This window comes from Apodemus sylvaticus, chromosome 21, assembly GCF_947179515.1.
Source record: "Apodemus sylvaticus chromosome 21, mApoSyl1.1, whole genome shotgun sequence".
Taxonomy (NCBI): Eukaryota; Metazoa; Chordata; class Mammalia; order Rodentia; family Muridae; genus Apodemus; species Apodemus sylvaticus.
Genome location: NC_067492.1, coordinates 42,106,147 through 42,124,029, shown reverse-complemented (window position 1 = coordinate 42,124,029; position 17,883 = coordinate 42,106,147). Strand labels below are relative to the sequence as shown.

The following is a 17,883-nucleotide window of genomic DNA, read 5'->3' as shown; positions in this document are numbered from 1 at the left end:
ATTTCCATGAAGTCATTGGAGCTGGGAGCCTGACCTGGCAGCTCCCCCACTCTTGTGGCTGTCTCGCAGACTGGGAGAGGGGGCCCTCCTCACACCCCCACCTCATGAGGGCCGGGCCTTAGCTAGCTAGCCCTCTGCCTCCCGCTGCCGCTGCCGCTGCCGCTGCTGCTGCTGCTGCTGCTGCCTGCCGAGCAGGAAGTGGTGGGTCCCAGATGTGACTCACTCTTACTAGGTAGCCTGTAGAAGGAGCCTTCCCATGAGTGAGACTGGAGCCTTTGGAGCCAGGGTGTCAAGGGCCCAGCCACCTCCCCGCAGGCACGGAGCTTGGCTGGGCGGCTTCAGTGCCTCAGAAGAGTCAGGTAAAGGGTGATCCTGGAGTGGGATGGCGCCCGTTCTTTGGCCTGGGCATGGGGGTGGGTGCCCAGCAGGACAGGCCTTGGGACCCAGGCGCGTGGGAAGGAGGTGAGCCTAGGCCTGACTGCTGGGGGGTCTGGCCGGCTACTGGGGAAAGGGGGCGCCTCAGCCTCTTGGGCAGGCACCTAGGAGGGCGGTTCCTCAATGGGGAGCCCAGACAGCTTGGCCCTGGCTTTTCCCAGAAAAAAAAAAAAAAGAAAAACCGAAACCATGCTGCCAGGGTCTTCAGCGATGCTGCCACTGCTGCCTTGGCTCTGTTAACTGGAATTTTGTGAGCGGCCTGCTCTTTGGTGCTCGTGTTTCTTTCAAGACTGTGATTTTTTTTTTTTTTTTTTTTTTTTTACATTTACAAGTACCCCTTGCTTTTCTCACAGAAAATGAAAATCATCAATAAAAATGTCTTAAAGCCACAGAAAATAATTCTGAATGTAGAGGCTGGGGTGCAGCTCTGAGGCACCGGGCTCCACCCACAGCACCAAAAATAAAAGAGAAAAAAAGATGTAAAAGCGTATTCTGAAAGTGATACACACTTAAGAGACAGGCATCCAAGTGTCTAAGAAAACAGGACCTTTTCCTTTCCCTCCTGTCTGTCTCAGGGCCCCAGGTGGGCCACCTAGGGGGGGTTCCACACACATGGCAGAGGGTGGAACAGGTGCCCCTTCTTGTTCAGGGGCAGGTCAGGCACTGTTGTCCCTGACCAGCCTCTGGGAGAGGGTAGCGTGGCGTCTGGATTTGGACAAGACAAACCTCAAAGGCTTGGACTGGAGCCAGTAGTATGGACTTTGCCTAGAAGATCCTACATCACCCTGAGCACCCTGAGATGTAGATGTTACAGGTGACACAAGGGGTGGTGTAGACCCATGGTCCCCAGGGCATAGACCGCTATTGTTGCTTGGGAGATCTCAGCCTGTGTAGGAATAAACACATTTAAGATCTAAGTATTTAACGTTTGGGTGACTTGGTGGGGGGATAGAACTTGCGGGAAGATACTGAGTCTGGCGTGAGATGTGTTATTGTCTTGGAACCTGGAGACCACAGTGGTGAGGGCTGGGCTTCAGAGGAAGTCTGAACCACGGCACGGCACGCTGCAGGAAGTTCAGCTTTGAGGTCTCTTCATCTCTGTGGAGTGCCGTGCGCTCTGGGGCTCCCTGCACCAGGTGTCTGCGTGGGGAGGGAAGGCGGAAGGCTGCCGAGGAAGGAGGAAATGCCACACCATGAGAGCTGGAAGCAGCCTTGAAAGGTCTCCATGTTAGGCCTTGGCCCCGGGGCTCTGGGGAACGGGGGTGGACATGGTCAGGGAAGGCAGCAGTGACCGACAGTCACAGTCCTGACTGTTTCTGTGTCCACATGGTCAAAGTCATTCACTGACCACTTTACAGAAGAAGCAGGGGCTGGGTGGTGTGTTCTCCTGAATCAAGTACCCCTGTGTATTACAAGGGCAGTGGGCCACCATGCTGGAGGGTGGGGGGGGCCAGGACACCCAGTCCTTTGTGGTAAGGTACAGGGTCAAAGGAGAGAATGGCTGTGGACATGTGGAGGGGTTAACGGTGGTGAGCTTCTTCAAAGAGAAGTGACTGCACATAGTGTGACCACTGTCTTTGGACTCACTGGCAGATGGGGCTGGGTGACATAGGACTTTGCATAAGCCTGACCACCTGAGTCCTTACCCAGGTCCAGCCTTCTTGAACATCGGTTATGTCTAAGCCCAGCAGAGAGGTGAGGTACACTGGGAAAGTGTGTCCTTACTCCCCCGCTGTCTCTTGGGTTACCCTGAGTGACGAGATGGTCTGGTTGGCCCTTGCTGTGGCCTCTCATTTTTCTGGCTCAGGAGGACAAAACCGTGGGGCCCTACATACATACATACAAATTAAAAGCCTCCCCTCCCCCTTTGGGCACAAGGTGGTGCATAGCCCAGCCAGAGAATAATCATGATTGTCCTGAGAGGAGGCCGAGGGGTCACTCAGGACCCATCGCACAGAAGCCCCGTTCAAGCCTGTCAGACTTCAGGAAGGAAACACTCACTGAACTAGACAGGCCTGTGGAGAACCAGAGCTAGGAGAGAGAGAGAGAGAATTCTATCTGCAAGTATGCCACATCTGATCAGTGGCCAGAGGAAGGGGTCACCTGGGGGTCAGCAATCCCACCCCACTCCCCACTCTGTTCCATTCTAGCAGAACTCTACTCTACTTCATTGTATAGGACCAGCAAAGAGTGGAGCCTCTTTCTGTGCCCGTAAAATGGCTTGCCATTGGTCCCTAGAGTTCCCAAAATGCTGGTGTCATATCATAGGGTCCCCTTTGCCTTGGGTGGGAGATAGGCAGTGAGGGTAGGTAGGGCCAGTGGGCAGCTCTGAGATAGTCCATGTCCCTGCTGATCCCTTTCCCTCTCTTCCTCCGTTTTCTCATCTGTAAGATGGGGCTGATGGCGACAGGGAGGTAAAGATGAGGTTCTGACACATGCTCTGACGCATGGCCTGTGGGGCATCAGCTTCCCCTGTGGCTCAGAGGACGGATGGTTCATGGACTCTGCTCTTGTCCTCTGGCCTTCTGCCCTGAGACCCTGGGTGTGTGTGTGTGTGTGTGGCACAGCACTTCCGGCTAGCCACAGGCATCCGCCTCGACCTGCTGCCACTCAGGGTTTCAGTGTTGTGTCATGGCGGGCCTCGGTTCAGACCCACCCTGGCTGAAGGGTCTGCTGTTCCCCACACCCTCTGCTGGGTGGACTAGGTGGTGGGCGGAATGGGGAGCAGCCTGCTTGCAAGCTCTATTTCCCTAGATGGCCTTCTTCAGGGAGACCTAGCACAGAGCTTTCTTGCTGTCACCTGCTGTCCTTACAGTGTGGCTCCGGGGCTGGTTCGGCCCAGGTTCTGCGCTTAGCACAGGATGGGGGGAGGTGGCCAGCCTGGACCCAGTAGGAGGTCCACAGTACTGAGACCTCTAACAGCGTAAGGTTGGTTTCTCCTCTGCAGAGGTCCGTTGTGATCCCTGTCAGCTTCCCAGGTCTCCCTGTCCCCTTGTCCACTCTCGGGACACCCTGACTTGCTCGCGGCCCTGGCGTGGCATTCTCCTGCTGCCCGCCTGTGCAGTCTCTCTGCCCGTCTGTGCAGTCTGCACGGTGCATTACTGCACTTAACCTGGTTGGCATTCCTTTCTTTTAGGAGTAGTGGGGTCCACTAGGAAGTCACTCCACGTGTCTGCCCTAAGTCCATCCGTGTGGCGGCTGCCTCTACCCTGGGCTCTGTGGTCAGGACCCCTTTTCTGTTGCAGGCTCCTGTGATTACTAGACACCTTTCTTTCTCTCTTTCTCTCTCTCTCTCTCTCTCTCTCTCTCTCTCTCTCTCTCTCTTTCTTTCTTCTTTCTTTCTTTTCTTTCTTTCATTTTTCGAGACAGGGGTTTTCTGTGTAGCTCCACCTGTCCTGGAACTCACTTTACTTTGTAGACCAGGCTGGCCTCGAACTCAGAAATCTGCCTGCCTTTGCCTCCCAATGCTGGGATTAAAGGCGTGCGCCACCACTGCCCGGCGACACCTTCTTTCTTTATGTCCTCTTCTTCCGTCTCTGTGCCCGTCCCTTTCCCCTACCCTCACCCAGGGCTGGCCACTTGAAGGAGTCCCCTGCCTCTTTGAAATCTCCGTTATTGTTCACCGTTTCTCGGCGGTGCTTTCTGAACTGCTAGGGCCGCCTTCTTGGCTTTCTCCCTGGACATCAGCGCCCAGCTGGTCCTTACCGAGTGGCCATGGCCCTGGGACAGAGGCCTGGCTCCTGGAAGGAAGGAGCTTATGCCCCCTTTGCATAATGGCAGGCTGGGATCTGGGGAGCACGATTCTCACTGAAGGGAGGGAAGGGTGCCGGTGTTGCTTCTAGAGCCTTGGGCCTGGATCGTCATTTGGGCCACAGGGCCCTATTTGAGGCCCTTGTCTTCCAAGGCCACGGCCCAGCTACGTACCTTGGAAGTGGCTTAGTTTCATGTCGCGGGCTCAGATGACTTACGTCAGTGCTGACTTACGTCAGCTTCCCAGGCTGAGCAGGGAGAGGCACAGGGTTCTGGAGCACAGGTGGGACAGACTAGGGCCACTGGGCTCTGCAGCAGCCTGCAAGCATTTCTGTAGAGAGTGGGAAACAGGAGAGCACAGCTCTGTCCATGCCTGCATCTCCCCCCTCAGCAAGGAGAATGTGGACTTGGGACCCATCTGGTAGACGTGTCTGTCTCTCTCCATTTTCTTTCTTTCTTCCTTTTTGTTTTTTTTTTTATAATTTGGTTTTTTTGAGACAGGGTTTCTCTGTGTAGCCCTGGCTGTCCTGGAACTCTGTAGACCAGGATGGCCTCGAACTCAGAAATCCACCTGCCTCTACCTCCCAGAGTGCTGGGATTAAAGGCTTGCGTCACCACCGCCCGGCTCCCTCTCCATTTTCTATTTATGTGTGTGTGTATGTATGTATGTATGTATGCATGTATGTATGCATGTATGTATGTATGTATGTATCATTTAATTCACTTTATATCTTGATCACAGCCCCCTCCTCTCTTCCCAGTCCAACTCTTACAAATTCCTTCCCCCATTGTCCTCTCCCCTTCTCTTCAGAAAAGGGGACCCCCCTTGGGTACCACCATTTTCCAAGAATGTCACCTTGTCCTTTGGGCTTCAATCTTTTCATTTCTGTGGCAGGCAGACTGGCCCTGCTACCAATCACAAGGGACTGGGGCAGGCAGCCCTCCCGGCCCTGCCCCCGCCCCCTCCTGGCTCCCCCCCCTGCTTCCCGCACCTGTCTCCAGGACCCCATCTGGCTGGGAAGGAGGCGCTCTTTGAAGCGAGCTGGAGGTGCTGCTCTGATGGGGTCCTGACTGATGGGAGGCATATCGAGACTCCCTGGAGCCATGCCAAGGGGCTCTGGGGGGCAGAACGGCGTGGCTGCCTCCCTTTCCCAGGCCTGCCAGGGGAATCAGGGAGAAGAGCTTCTTGGGGGCGGGCAGGGGCTGTCAGGCAGTGAGATGGGTACCTCTGGGAAGAGGTTCCCGGTCCTTGTAAGTCAAGGTTGCTAGGCTGCAAACTTCATGTTTAGAGTAGGCTGGTACAACCCTTCGAGGTCATGGTGCTGATGGTGTGCTGCGTTTTATATGAAGCCCCTAATAGTTAGGTGCCACTACCGGTTCATTCGTTGTATCTGGAGGCTGAAGCCCAGAGAGGTTACTAAACGTGGCTAAGGCCGCACAGCACCTTCCAGGCATTTGAACTCAGAGCTTGCCCTCTGCCCCTCGAGGCTCTGCTGTTTTTCCATTGTGAGCGCAGCCGCACCTTGTCCACCCTCCCATTTCCTTTCCTCGGTTAGTAAGTTGGTCACGTGGCTTCCCTGTCCCCACATGTGTTGCACAGGAACCCCGTGTTATTTTGCTTCTTGTGGCTTCTGCACCTTACCCTGGCGTAGGGCAGGAGTCCAGGGAGGAACTGGGGACAGGGCTGGGGCCCGGCCACCCGTGGACCCCTTTGCTTTTTTAGCACTTGTAGACTTAGAAGGTGGCTTTATGGAGGTCACATGGGACCCCACGCCTGGGCCTGCCCACCCTGCCCCCTGGGTGCTGGCTGCACTGCAGTATGGAGTAGGATCCCCATGCCTGCTCTCTATGACACTGAGCAGTGAGCCTTTGAGGATTTACCTCACACCCCCGCAGCCTCAGGCCGGGGCAGCCCTGGGGAAGCCGGGTGGGAGGGACCAGGTGGTCTTCCTGGAGGAGCTGGCTAAGCGGATGTGCTGTGGGTGACGGGCAGCATCTCAGGCTACTCGACTCAGTGATGAAAGGGCGGGGCTTATTTGGGGAAGCAAAATCACTCAAAACCCACAGCCTCCAGGAAGACCCAAGAAATCGCCGAGAGAGTTTTGGGCTGGGGTAAGCGAGGGGGATGGGTTTGTTTGTTTGTTTGTTTGTTTGTTTTGGCCGGTACCCGGGTCCCTCGAAGATTGTCCTCAAAGGAGGCCAAGGGTCAGGGAGCAGGGCCTGCTGGGACAAAGGCTCCATGTGTGAGCCTTTCGTGTCCACCTACAGCCTAGCTCTGGAAGGCTGGAGTTTGGGGAGACCAGAGGAGGGTACCCAGGCTTCACAGTAGCTATGGGAAGGGCCTCCGAGCCCATGGTGGGTGTGGTTCTGGAAGTGAGGCTGTGGTTTAGGGGACACAGAGGTTGCTTTCCCTGAAGGCTAGCTCTTCAGGCCCTCAGGCCTGCCCCTTCCCCTGTTACAGACAGGTCCTGTTAGCCTTATAGGGTTCTCAGGAATCCCGGGAAGAGAGTCTTTCAGGACCTTAGGCTAGGGAGGCCTTTCTGCAGCTGGTGCTTGCTGTGTGGGCTCTTGGGGTTTCTGAGGTGGGTAGTAGCCTCAGGCTTGCTGTTGGGACAGAGGCCTTACTGGACTCCCTAGATGGCCTACTGGGTTCTGGTGAGGCAGGCTGCCCACTTCCACCTATTAGTCCTTTGCTGGAAAAGCAGGACAGCTCAGGAGCCCTGGAGTGACCAGGCTAGGAGAGGGTGAGGAAATGCCCGGCCTGTGGAGCTGTGCAAGGAGGGGAGTAGAACTGTTTTCTGAATTTTGTTCCCTGCTCAGTGTGGCCTGGAAACTGAGGCGCACGGTCACAGGCAGGCACTGGGAACCATCAGGGGATAGCTGCAGGGCCCACAGAGCCCAGGCCTATGCTCTCGAGTTCATCTCTCCACACCACCTAAGAGGGCAAGGTCAGGTTGGTCCCTGCCAGGTCTCTCCACCCTGGAAGTGGGGCCCCTGACTGCCAGAAAGGGGGAGCTGCCAACATGGTCTGGGAAGACTTCCTGGGGGAGGCGTTCTTAGCTGGGTCTGGGAGGCTCCAAAGCTAGCACTCCTAAAGGAAGTTCATTAGCGCAGTGCAGAGAGAAGCCCCTTAACCAATAGCCTTCTTTTCCCCTGTAAGACAGAGGTTCTCAACCTGTGGGTCACAACCCCTTTGGCAAGCCTCTGTCTTTAAAAATACTTACATTACGACTCAGGTCAACAGCAAAATTACAGTTATGAAGTAGCAATGAAACTAATTTTATTGTTGGGGGTCATCACGACACGCAGAACTGTACTAAAGGGTTGCAGTGCTGGAGGGTGGAGAAGCACCGCTTTGGATGCTGACTTGTTCATATGTGTAGGGGCTTTAAAGGGAAGCGGAGAGACGACTCGGCACTACCCGTGCTAAGGCCCTGTGGATGTGTGGCTAGCTTGCTCTGCGCTGTGCATCAAGGAATGCGGGTGCAAAGGTAAGAATGGGCCTGGGGTCCGGAGATGACTCAGGGGTTCAGAACACTTGCTGGCTCGGGCAGAGGACCTGCGTTTGATTCCCAGCATCCACATGGTGGCTCACCACCATCCCTAAGTCCAGTTCTAGGCGATCTGACACCTGACCTCTGAAGGCGCCATGCTCATGGTACACCCCCCCCCCCCCACACACACACACATTCAGGCAACACACACACATAAAATAATATTAATTAATTGGGGATGGAGAGATGGCTCAGATGGTAAAGGGCACTGGCTGCTCGTCCAGAGGACCCAGATTCAATTCCCAGAAGCCACCTGGCATCTCACAAGTCCAGTTCCAGGAGGACAGGCGCCCTTTCCTGGCCTCCTCAGGCTGGGCGTACATACGGTGCACATTCTACATGAAGGCCAAATACACATATGCATCAAGCAAAAAACAAATTTAAAAAATAAATTAATAATGCCGGGCGGTGGTGGCGCACGCCTGTGATCCCAGCACTCTGGGAGGCAGAGGCAGGCGGATTTCTGGGTTCGAGGCCAGCCTGGTCTACAGAGTGAGTTCTAGGACAGCCAGGGCTATACAGGGAAACCCTGTCTCAGAAAAAAACAAAATCCAAAAAAACAAAAAAACAAAACAACAACAACAACAAAAAAAAAACAAACCACGTAATAAATCAGAGAGAGGGAGAGAGAGAGAACAAAAGAATATTAGCCTGGACCTTGGAGTGAGGCAGGCCTGAATTTGAATCTGAGCCATTCTAGGTGGCTTTGGAGTGTAGGCTGGGATATCAGAGGTGTGTGCCAAGGCTAGCAATAGCTCCTGGAGAGCTAACTGTTACCCACATTGGCGGCTCTGAGGACGGAAGACCGCTTTTTCTCCTGGCCATGTCCCGAGGCTGCAGAGGGCTTCCCGTCTGTCAGCAGGCCTGGGAGGCATAGGGCGGTGTCCAGCCCTTTCTTTCTGGGATGTCACCTGTCAGCTCCCCCTGCTCACGCCCGCATCCCCAGCCTGGACCGCAGTCACTGTGTGACTCCTTTCTCTGGGCCCAGCTGGATTTGACCCAAAATATCAGCTCTGCTGCTGCCTAGAACCTCAAAGGCATCTTGAGGTGGTGTCACCTGTTCTGCCCTCTCCAGGAGCCAGGCCACTGAAACTGTGGGCTTCAGACAGGACTGGGGGAGGGGCTTCTTCCTGCCTCACTTCTTCCCATACCTCTGGTACTCTTTGTTGGCATAGTAACAGAGTCATGTAGATGCCTTCAGTCAGTGCCAGATGCTGGCACAATACCTTGTCTGCATGACCCCACAGAGCCCTCTCAAAACCTTATGGTTAGACTGCTCTTCTCCATTTCCAAAAGAGGAAACTGAGTCATGGAACAGTCATACAGCTGTATCCGATAGAGCCAGGAGTCACTTTCTATTAAGACTGTTTTTAATTGCACAGGCAATATGACAATAGAAAGAGAAGGTAAGACTGAGAATTGAAACTTAGCTATTAGGACCAGAGAAGATTTTGGTGGAGGGGTGGGGTGGGGGTGGGGGGGTGGGAGGGCAGGAGGCAGGTAGGGTTGGGTGTGTGTGTGTTTTGGTTTAGTCTGTGTCGACCAGACATGACGTTGGCACTGTGGAGGTTTCCCAGACCGTGGCCATCTGCGAGTATTCCACCACAAAGAGGTGCTGTATCAGTCCTGAGTGGGAGACACATTTCCAGGCATTTGCTGTCACCAACCATGGGACACAGACTTTTGTATGTGTCCCCACATACATGCAAGAGTATGCACATAATCAATTATGGCGGTTGATTTGCTAAGTCTAAGGTGTCTGTGTGTACTGACGAACATTCCTGTCAGGAGTGATGTGAGTGCCCATTCCACAGATTTTGTAAAGTAAGCTCATCTTTGCCAATCAGACAGGTAAAATAGTTTTTCCGCGGTAGTTTTAACTTGCTTTTCCTATACTTAGTATAGGTGACGACAGACATATTTTTTTTCCAAATGTTTAAAAGCTTTTAGAGTTGGCTTTTCTTTGTCCTTTCTGTTTGTGGTCTTGCCTTGCTATTAGTCCTTTTAATTTGGAGGTGTTCCTCATACATGAAGGGGATTAGCTCCCTGTGCTGTGAGCGGTTCACATGTTTCCCCATGTGTGCGTATTCTGTTGATTCTTCTTTTTTTTTGGATTTGGTTTTTTTTTTTGAGACAGGGTTTCTCTGTATAGCCCTGGCTGTCCTGGAACTCATTCTGTAGACCAGGCTGGCCTCGAACTCAGAGATCCGCTTGCCTCTGCCTCCCAGAGTGCTGGGATTACAGGTGTGCGCCACCACCGCCCGGCTTCTGTTGATTATTCTTTTAGTACAGTTTTTTTTTGATAAGTAGTAAATTTTATCTAAATGCTTGAATCTGCCAGTCTTTTTGACTCTTGAGTTTGAATCAGGTTAGGAAGGCCTTAGCCAGCCTGGTGGTGGAGGTGCACGTTTTTAATCTCAGCACTCAGGAGGCAGAGGCAGAGTTTGAGGTCAGCCTGGTCTACAGAGTTGAGTTTCAGGACAGCCAGGGCTACACAAAGATAACACAGAGAAACCCTGCCATAGAGGGCAGAAAAATAAAACAGAAAACAAGAAAACAGAAGAGAGGGAGAGGGAGGGGGAGAGGGGTGGAGACAGACAGACAGACAGACAGACAGACAGACAGACTTTGGCTACATCAGTGCTGACATGGGAGTGCTTGCCGTCTCCTGCAGCCTTTAGAACTCATCCGGTGTTGACTGAGGCTCTGGCCAGCCTCTGCCCTCATTAAAGACTCGCACGCTCACGTTTTGTTGTCCTCTAGATTATTGGGGAAACAGAGCTTTTCTCCTTCCTTCCATGCATCACAGGAACCCAGTGTCTGGGTGAGGCCTTGTGCGAAGCACAAAGCCAGCAGGGGCCTCCCGGACTGCTGTGTGGGCTGGGCCTGTCAACCAGGGAGGCCCTGAGGCCAGTTACACCGCCCCTTTCAGTTCTTCCTTATCAAGGGAAAGGGGATGAGAACTCTGTTCTGCGTGGGTGTGAAAGTTTCCATTCTAAACGGCAACGTTTAAAAGAAAGAATCATGAGTAATGAAAGGGTGGGGGACAGGAAGATGGTTCCGTGGGCAGAGGTACTTGTCACCAAGACTGAGGATTGAAGTTTAATCCCGGGATCCATGTGGTGAAAGAAGACGGTCCCCCAAGTTGTCCTCTGACCTAATCAAGTAAATAAATAAGTGTAAAAACTAGGAAGAGGTGGGGACAAAGTTGGTGATCCTTGGGAAGTCTGGCTGGCCACGTGTGAGAAAGTTAGCACACTGTCTGGTTCCCCCTGTGTGCAGAGTCCCAGCAGACATGGTATGGAGACCCCGTGTCCTCTGTCCCTTGGACAGGGCCCTGGCATACAGGTGTTGTTACCGTTTTTGGAATGTGCGCCAAGGGGTCGGTGAAGGAACGGATGAATGGGCAGCAGGCTCTAGTTCCAGGGCAGTCCTCACCAGCTTGGTGGACATACCTGTTGCATGTGCATTTTAACAGTGAAGCTGTGTTGGGCCGTTCCTGTGAGCTCAGCATTTCCCAGACTGAGGCAGAAGGATCTGGAGTTTCAAACAGTTTGAGCAACAGAGTAAGATCTGGTTACCAAAAGTTGGGGTGTTGGGGTGTGGGGGTGTGGGGTGGCTGGAGGGATAGTCCAGTGGTTAAGAGCCCTCTGATGCTCCTCCAGAGGACTAAAGTTTAGTTCCTACATCTGGTGGCTCACGGCTACCTGTAACTCCAGTTGCAACGAGTTGCTTTCTCCTGGCCTTCATTGGCGTCCCGAGCCCTCCCTGACCCACACATAGGTAAAAGCCACAAGGGCGTGGGACAGTCTGAGGAGGCTGGCTCCTGTTTAGCAGTGGGAGGAGGGAGGCTTGCAGTGCCCAGGACCACTTTTCCCCACCCTGACTCAGGTTTGTCTTCAGCCTTCAGATTCTTCACCCAGTGAGGTGACTTCTACCCCAGGCCCAGCAGAGGCCAGGTAAAGCTGAGACCTCATAGGTCTAACATACTGCTCTTCCTTCCTTCCTTCCTTCCTTCCTTCCTTCCTTCCTTCCTTCCTTCCTTTCTTTCTTTCTTTCTTTCTTTCTTTCTTTCTTTCTTTCTTTCTTTCTTTCTTTTCTTTCTTTCTTTCTTTCTTTATCTTTCCTTTCTTTTTTTCTTTTTCTTTTTTTTTGAAAGAGGGGAAATTGAGGCCCACGTTAGGCTAGGGCCTTCCCCAGGGCCACACAGCAAATGGGGACTGGTATGACTGGACAGACTGGATCACCGCTGTGGCCCTAGGGCCAGGTAAAGCCAGCCTGGAGGAGAGGAGACTGAAGCTAGTTGCCCTGGAGTCTCTAATGCTCTAGCGATTGCTCTGCCTGAGGCTTGGCAGGCTCTCCTCAGTAGATGAGGTGAGTGACAGGCACACTGGAGCCTGGTCCTGCCACTTCCGGTAACCTCTGCTTGGTTTTGGTCCTGAAGGACTTCTTCGGTCTAGGTTGGCTCCTAGCTTTGAACTCATGTGTTCCTTTGTCCTTGCAAGCTTGGCCTAGCAGGGTTGCCACTTCGTCAACCCCTTGTCCACCCAGAGGAGGGTAGAGCCCTTCCAGAGGATGAGCACACTGCCTCCCCACCAAGCACAGAGCCTCCTGAAGCCCAGTGCTTGGGAGCTGTGTGCAGCAGGCCACGGGCTCCTCTGCTCTACTGAGGGACGCCCCTGTGCTCTTGCTTTTTGGCCAATGGCTGCTTTCTCTGCTTGTTCACTCAAAGGCCCTGTACCCCCACCCTGAGCTGTTCCAGGCTTACACTTGCCGTCATTTCAGAAGACTTGCTGGGACCAGCTGTAGGGCAGGCAGAACAGCTTATCCTGTCCGGGCTCTGAGAAGAAGCTGAGGTCTGACCAGCAGATGCTGAGCTGGACCGAGGGACCAAAGCCGTGGTCCCCGGAGCTCTAGGCCAGGACCAAGCTGGGAAGGGAGGCACAAGGAGAAAGGTCTTAGGATGGGAACACTTGGTCCTGGGATTTCCTGGGTGCCGCTGATGCTTCTAGTAGCAGATACATGAATATATATATTCATGTCGGGCTCTTCTAGGAGAGATGGCTTGGCACGAGACATTCTCAGCAATGAAGAGTCTGTTGGGGATGGTGATGCTTCCCAGTGGCTCCACAGAGGCCTGGAAACAGGGTCTGTTGTGGGTGTGGCAAGAGTAGATTGCCAGGCAGGGTGGAGCTGGGGCCTGGTGGGGCCTCTCTTCCTTACAGGCCTACGGAGGGGCCCTCATGCCCCACGGCCCCCACTTCCCTTTTCTGAGGACACCAGGGCCCCATGCCTTCTGCAGCTCCATTCTTGCTGAGGAAGCAGGACTGGGGTTCCTTCTGGCTCTGTCTAGGTAAGGAAGTGGGGACACAAATGGGTGTTTTCGAACATGCTGCTGCTGTCTTCCAGTGGGGGATGGGTCTCCCAAGCACCCTGGAATCGCAGCTCTGCTCTAGTCTGCGACGCTCCAGCCTCCTGCCTCGAATTGCTATCTTATTCAGGAACAAGGACACCACTAGTCAGGATTGGTGAGGAGGGCCTGGCCCTGCCTGTAAAGGATAAGTGTGTGCCTCAGAGGGCTTCCTGGAGGAGGCGCCCCTCCTGGGTCCTGTTGCTTGAAGTATCTGATGGCCGCCGCTTAACCCCTACCCCTTCTTAACCATTGTGTCGTCCTGGCTTTATGGGCAGGGAAGGGGTTGGCATTTTGAGGTGTTATGGATGGACTTTCTGGTTGTTAGTTCTTTGGAGGGAGAGAGGCAGGATGAGGAATGGGGTGTGCATGGCCTGTGTTCAAATCATAGATTTCCGTCTCATTAGCTTTGTGACCATGGCAACGGTTGAGCCTCCCTGTCGTTCATTTCCCACATTCAGGAAGTAAGATCAGTAGGCTTACAGGTGAGCGTGCAGAGTTAAGGACAGGGTCTCTCACTGAGCCTGCAGCACTGTCTTTTGACTAGGCTGGCGGTCACCAAGCCCCAGAGAGCCACTTGTCTGTGCCCGGCTCCTAGTGTTGCGTTTTCAGGAGTGTGCAAGACCATGCTCAGCTGTTCACACTTAGACTCCGGTCCTCGTGCCTGCGCGGCACATTTTCTTACCCACTGGACCATTTCCTCAGTCAGGCTGCAGGGATTTTGAGGACGCCATGACCAAGAGTTCTTAGTAGCCAGTTAGCGCAGTGGTTGGATGGAGGAGGTGATTCTACCCAGGATCCTTGAACCCTGTCCTGGTGCAGTGTGTCTGGGTCTAGCCTCGGAACTGGCTCAGGGTAGAGCCCTGCCCAGGGAAACAGCAGCTGTTGCTGGGTTCCTGTTCTCAGCAGGCCAGAGGGAAACTTTGCTTCCAGCTGTAGGCCTGCCCAGCTGTTCTAGAGCTGAACAAGAGCCTTGGGTAGGTGAGAGTCTGGGCTCTTGGTGTAGCCCATTGTCTACTTTCATCTCGGGCCACGGTTGCCCAGGAAGTGGCCTAATTAAATCCACAAATAAAAATGTTTACCAGGCCTGATTTCCCACGGGCCTGGGGGTGGGGTGGGGTGGGGTAGGGTGGGGGCTCCTGCTGCAGCTCCTCAACCTGTCTGTGCTTGGAGAGACCAGTCATGTCCGGGAGCAGACTCGGGAAGCGCTTGGGCCTGGCTCTGTAGGAGAGCGTCTCTGGAGACCCGGCTCGGACATTGGTGTCTGGGGTTTTTCAGCCCAGCAATCCCAGCCTACTGGTGTTTGGCACTGAGCCAGAGGGTCAGGCAAGACTTCTGTTTGTGTGCCTGTGGCATTTGGTTTAGTCCCCTAGAGTGGCAGTGAGAAGCCTGGGCCCAGGCGCTGTGGTTTGAATCCCAGCCCTTCTGGCACGCCCCTCCACCGGGGTAATGTTAGGGAAGCTTCTGGGCCTCTCTGGGTTCAGCTCTGCATTTGTTGGGAACCGGTGTGAGCGAGCGCGTGGGCAGTTACTTCAGCGCTTGCTTCTTCAGGCTGCTCCCGCTGGGCGCTGCCCTGCTCTGCCAGGGCCCTGCTTAGGGATGGGCCTTGACTTGTTCTGCAGCCCACAGCACAGTGCTGGGCACAGACACCTGGTGTCTAGTTAGCACTTCCTGTGGATTTGAGACTAGGGCTTGCCTAGATATAGAAGAGTTCATGCTAACAGACCTGAACTGTCAGCCTCGAGGAGACAGTATTCGAGGTAGCCATCTGCAGTGCGCCTACTTGGGAGGCCTTTGGGAATCCGGGGCTCCCGTACTCAGCCCCCCCTGGCTAGGTTGGTGTCTGTGGACGGCTGCTTGGGCATGGGAGTCTCCCCTTTGCCTTAGACTTAGGGCCTGCACTATAAAGGCAGGGTGGGGGACTGCAGGAGGAGAGCCCAGGGCCCTCCCAGCAGTGGGTTCTGGCCGAGGGGGCTCCCCGGGGCCCTGGGCTTTAGCCACTGAAGACTTCGTTGTCTCCTGGACACCTTTCTTTGAAGCTTTGATTGGCAGCTGGCCGTTTGTGCCTTTGTGACCTCCCTGAGACCTCCCATGTCCAGCAGCCTGCCCGCCCTGTTCCCTCCACCCTGTTATCCCAACTCTGAGGTGCGCCAGGTCAGATGCCTGGTGTAAGATGGCTCTTCTGTGGAACTAGAGCAGCTGTCCCCAGGTGGAATCTCTGGGTGGTCGCTAAGCTTTAAGATAATTTCTCCTCTTGGAACCCTAGTCTCAAATCCACAGGAAGTGCTAACTGAACACCAGGTGTCTGTGCCCAGCACTGTGCTGTGGGCTGCAGAACAAGCAGGCAGGGAGTTAGCCCATGGATTAGTCAGGAATCTCTAGATCATCGATTCTCAACCTGTGGGACGTGACTCCTTGGGGTTGAATGACCCTTTCATAGGGGTCACATATCATATATTCTGCATATCAGATATTTACATTAAGGCTTGTAACAGTAGCAAAATTACAGTTATGAAGTAGCATCAACGTGAAGAAATAAATATATTAAAGGGTCGCAGTGTTTGGAAGGTTGAGAACCACTGCTTCAGAGGAATAGAACTGACTGAATATATATATATTCATTATATATGATTCTAATATATATATTAGATATATGATTTATTAGAATGGCTTACCGGCTGTGGTTCAGCTGTCCAACAGTGGCTGGCTATCAGTAGAAAGTCCAAGAATCCAGTAGATGTTCAATTTACTAGGCTGGGTGTCTCAGCTGGACTTCAGTATATTCTGAAATCCTGAAGAAGCAGGCTCTAATGCCAGTGAGGGAGTGAACTTGTCAGTGAGAGTGACAGCAAGCAGCCAGAGAGCACACTTTGTCCCTGTCCTTTATGCAGGCTGCCATCAGAAGATGTGTCCCTGATAAAGGTGGATCTTCCCACCTCAGAAGATCCAGATCAGGAGCTGGAGCAGTTAAGAGCACTGGCTGCTCTTTCACAGGACCTGGGTTCACTTCCCAGAACCCACACGGTGGCTCATAACTCTCTGTAACTCCACTTCTAGAGAATCAGACACCTGCACCATGGTCACCCAGTCACGAATGCAGGCAAAACACCAGTGCACATAAAATAAAACTAAACCATCACGAAATTATTTTTTTAAGTCCAGATAAGACTTCATATTATTTAATGAAGACAAATCCCCCACAGGTGTGCCCAGCTGCTTGGGGTTTAGGTGAATCCATATGTAGTTGACAACCAAGAGTAGACTTAACAGCCTGCACCACAGGCAGGTAGCCTGGGCCGCCACTGGGATACACAGTTGTGTTGATGGGCGGATGAGGTCAACCATATTGCTGCTAGCCAGAGTCCACCTGTTGTAAAGGCTGCCTTATCCCTCCCTGACTCTTTCTGTCCAATGAGGTAGGTTTTGCAAATTTAATAAATCTGTATTGGTGGGCCAGGCATGCTGGCACATACCTGTAATTCCAGCTATACAGGAGGATGAGGCTGGAGGATTACAGGTTTAAGGACTGCTTGGGTTACAGAATGAGTTGAAGACTCAATGATGGAGTGTTTGCCTAGCATATGTGAGGCTCCAGGTTCAACTCCTTGTACCAAGATAAGCTTCAGTGTCTATGGGTCCCTTTATGAAAACACATCTTAAGCCTGGCGGTGGTGACACGCTCCCTTAATCCCAGCACTTGGGAGGCAGAGGCAGGGGGATCTGAGTTTGAGGCCACCCTAGTCTACAGAGCGAGTTCCCGGACAGCCAGGGCTACACAGAGAAACCCTGTCTCAGACAGAAACAAACAGGAACCCCGCAAGGAAACTCATCTGGAGCTGGAGAGTTGACCTAGTGGTTAAGAGTTGTAGTGTCGAGTTTAGTTAAACCTTTTGGTTCTCCTGGCTGGTCGGACTCCCAGCCACCTGCCAGAGCCCTCCAGATTCACAAATGAATCAAACACACAGAGAGAGAGAGAAAGAGAGAGAGAGGAGAGAGAGAGAGAGAGAGAGAGAGAGAGAGAGAGAGAGAGAGAGAGAGAGAGAGAGAGCGGTTAATTTTAAAATGCCTTGGGTAGCTCAAAGGCCGGGCAGTTCTAATCCTCCCCTGGGCTAGCACACATTTCCCTCCTGTAATCCCTCAACGTCCTCTAATTCTGTATTTTATCTTTCTTGCCCTGGCTCCTTCTGGGTGACTCCCTAGTCTTTGCTTCCCAAGATGCTTCTGGGCAGCCCTTCCAGAGACCACATTCCTTCTCACCTATGTTTCGAATGATTTTTCTTCTGCAGCTCTAAATCTGACCCGTGTCCTTCCGAATCATGACGACTCCCCTCCTTTCTTTCGCCCAGTTCTTAGTGCAGATTTAAAGGTCCTGCCTCAGTCTATCTGCCTAGCTATAGGCTAATGGCTCTTTATTGACTGATCAAAGGCCAACTGGGGACAAGGACCTTCAGCATTTGGACACACAGATTCCCCAGTTTGGGGCTGGATTAATTCAAAGCATTAGAAACACCCACCCCCCCAAAGCATCAATCCCCAACAGAGTACTTGGGGCTGTTACAGAGGCCTGAATCCAGTTCCCACAGCCCATGTTAAGTGACTCACAACTGCTCTAGGGTGTCTGATGCCTTCTTCTGACCTCTGTGGGAAACCTCATACATGTGACATACATATTCACACATGTAAATAAAAATAAATCTAAAAAGGAAAACAGTCTCATATGGATACCTAGTAACC

At 53.1% G+C, this 17,883-nt stretch overlaps 1 protein-coding gene across 6 annotated transcripts in view; it reads left to right on the top strand.

Annotated features, from left to right (window-relative positions):
• The first annotated feature begins 215 nt into the window (after positions 1-215).
• Positions 216-17,883, top strand: part of Adcy7 (adenylate cyclase 7) — a 41,697-nt gene continuing 24,029 nt past the window's right edge. For 2 of the 6 annotated variants that reach the window (XM_052166939.1, XM_052166940.1), the window contains exons 1-2: positions 6,201-6,297; positions 7,569-7,676. The gene's annotated coding sequence lies outside the window, so the exon portion shown is untranslated. Of the gene's footprint in view, positions 360-6,200; positions 6,298-7,568; positions 7,677-13,070; positions 13,093-17,883 lie in introns of those variants that run through there. The other 4 variants (XM_052166935.1, XM_052166934.1, XM_052166936.1 and 1 more) reach the window with 4 other exon arrangements.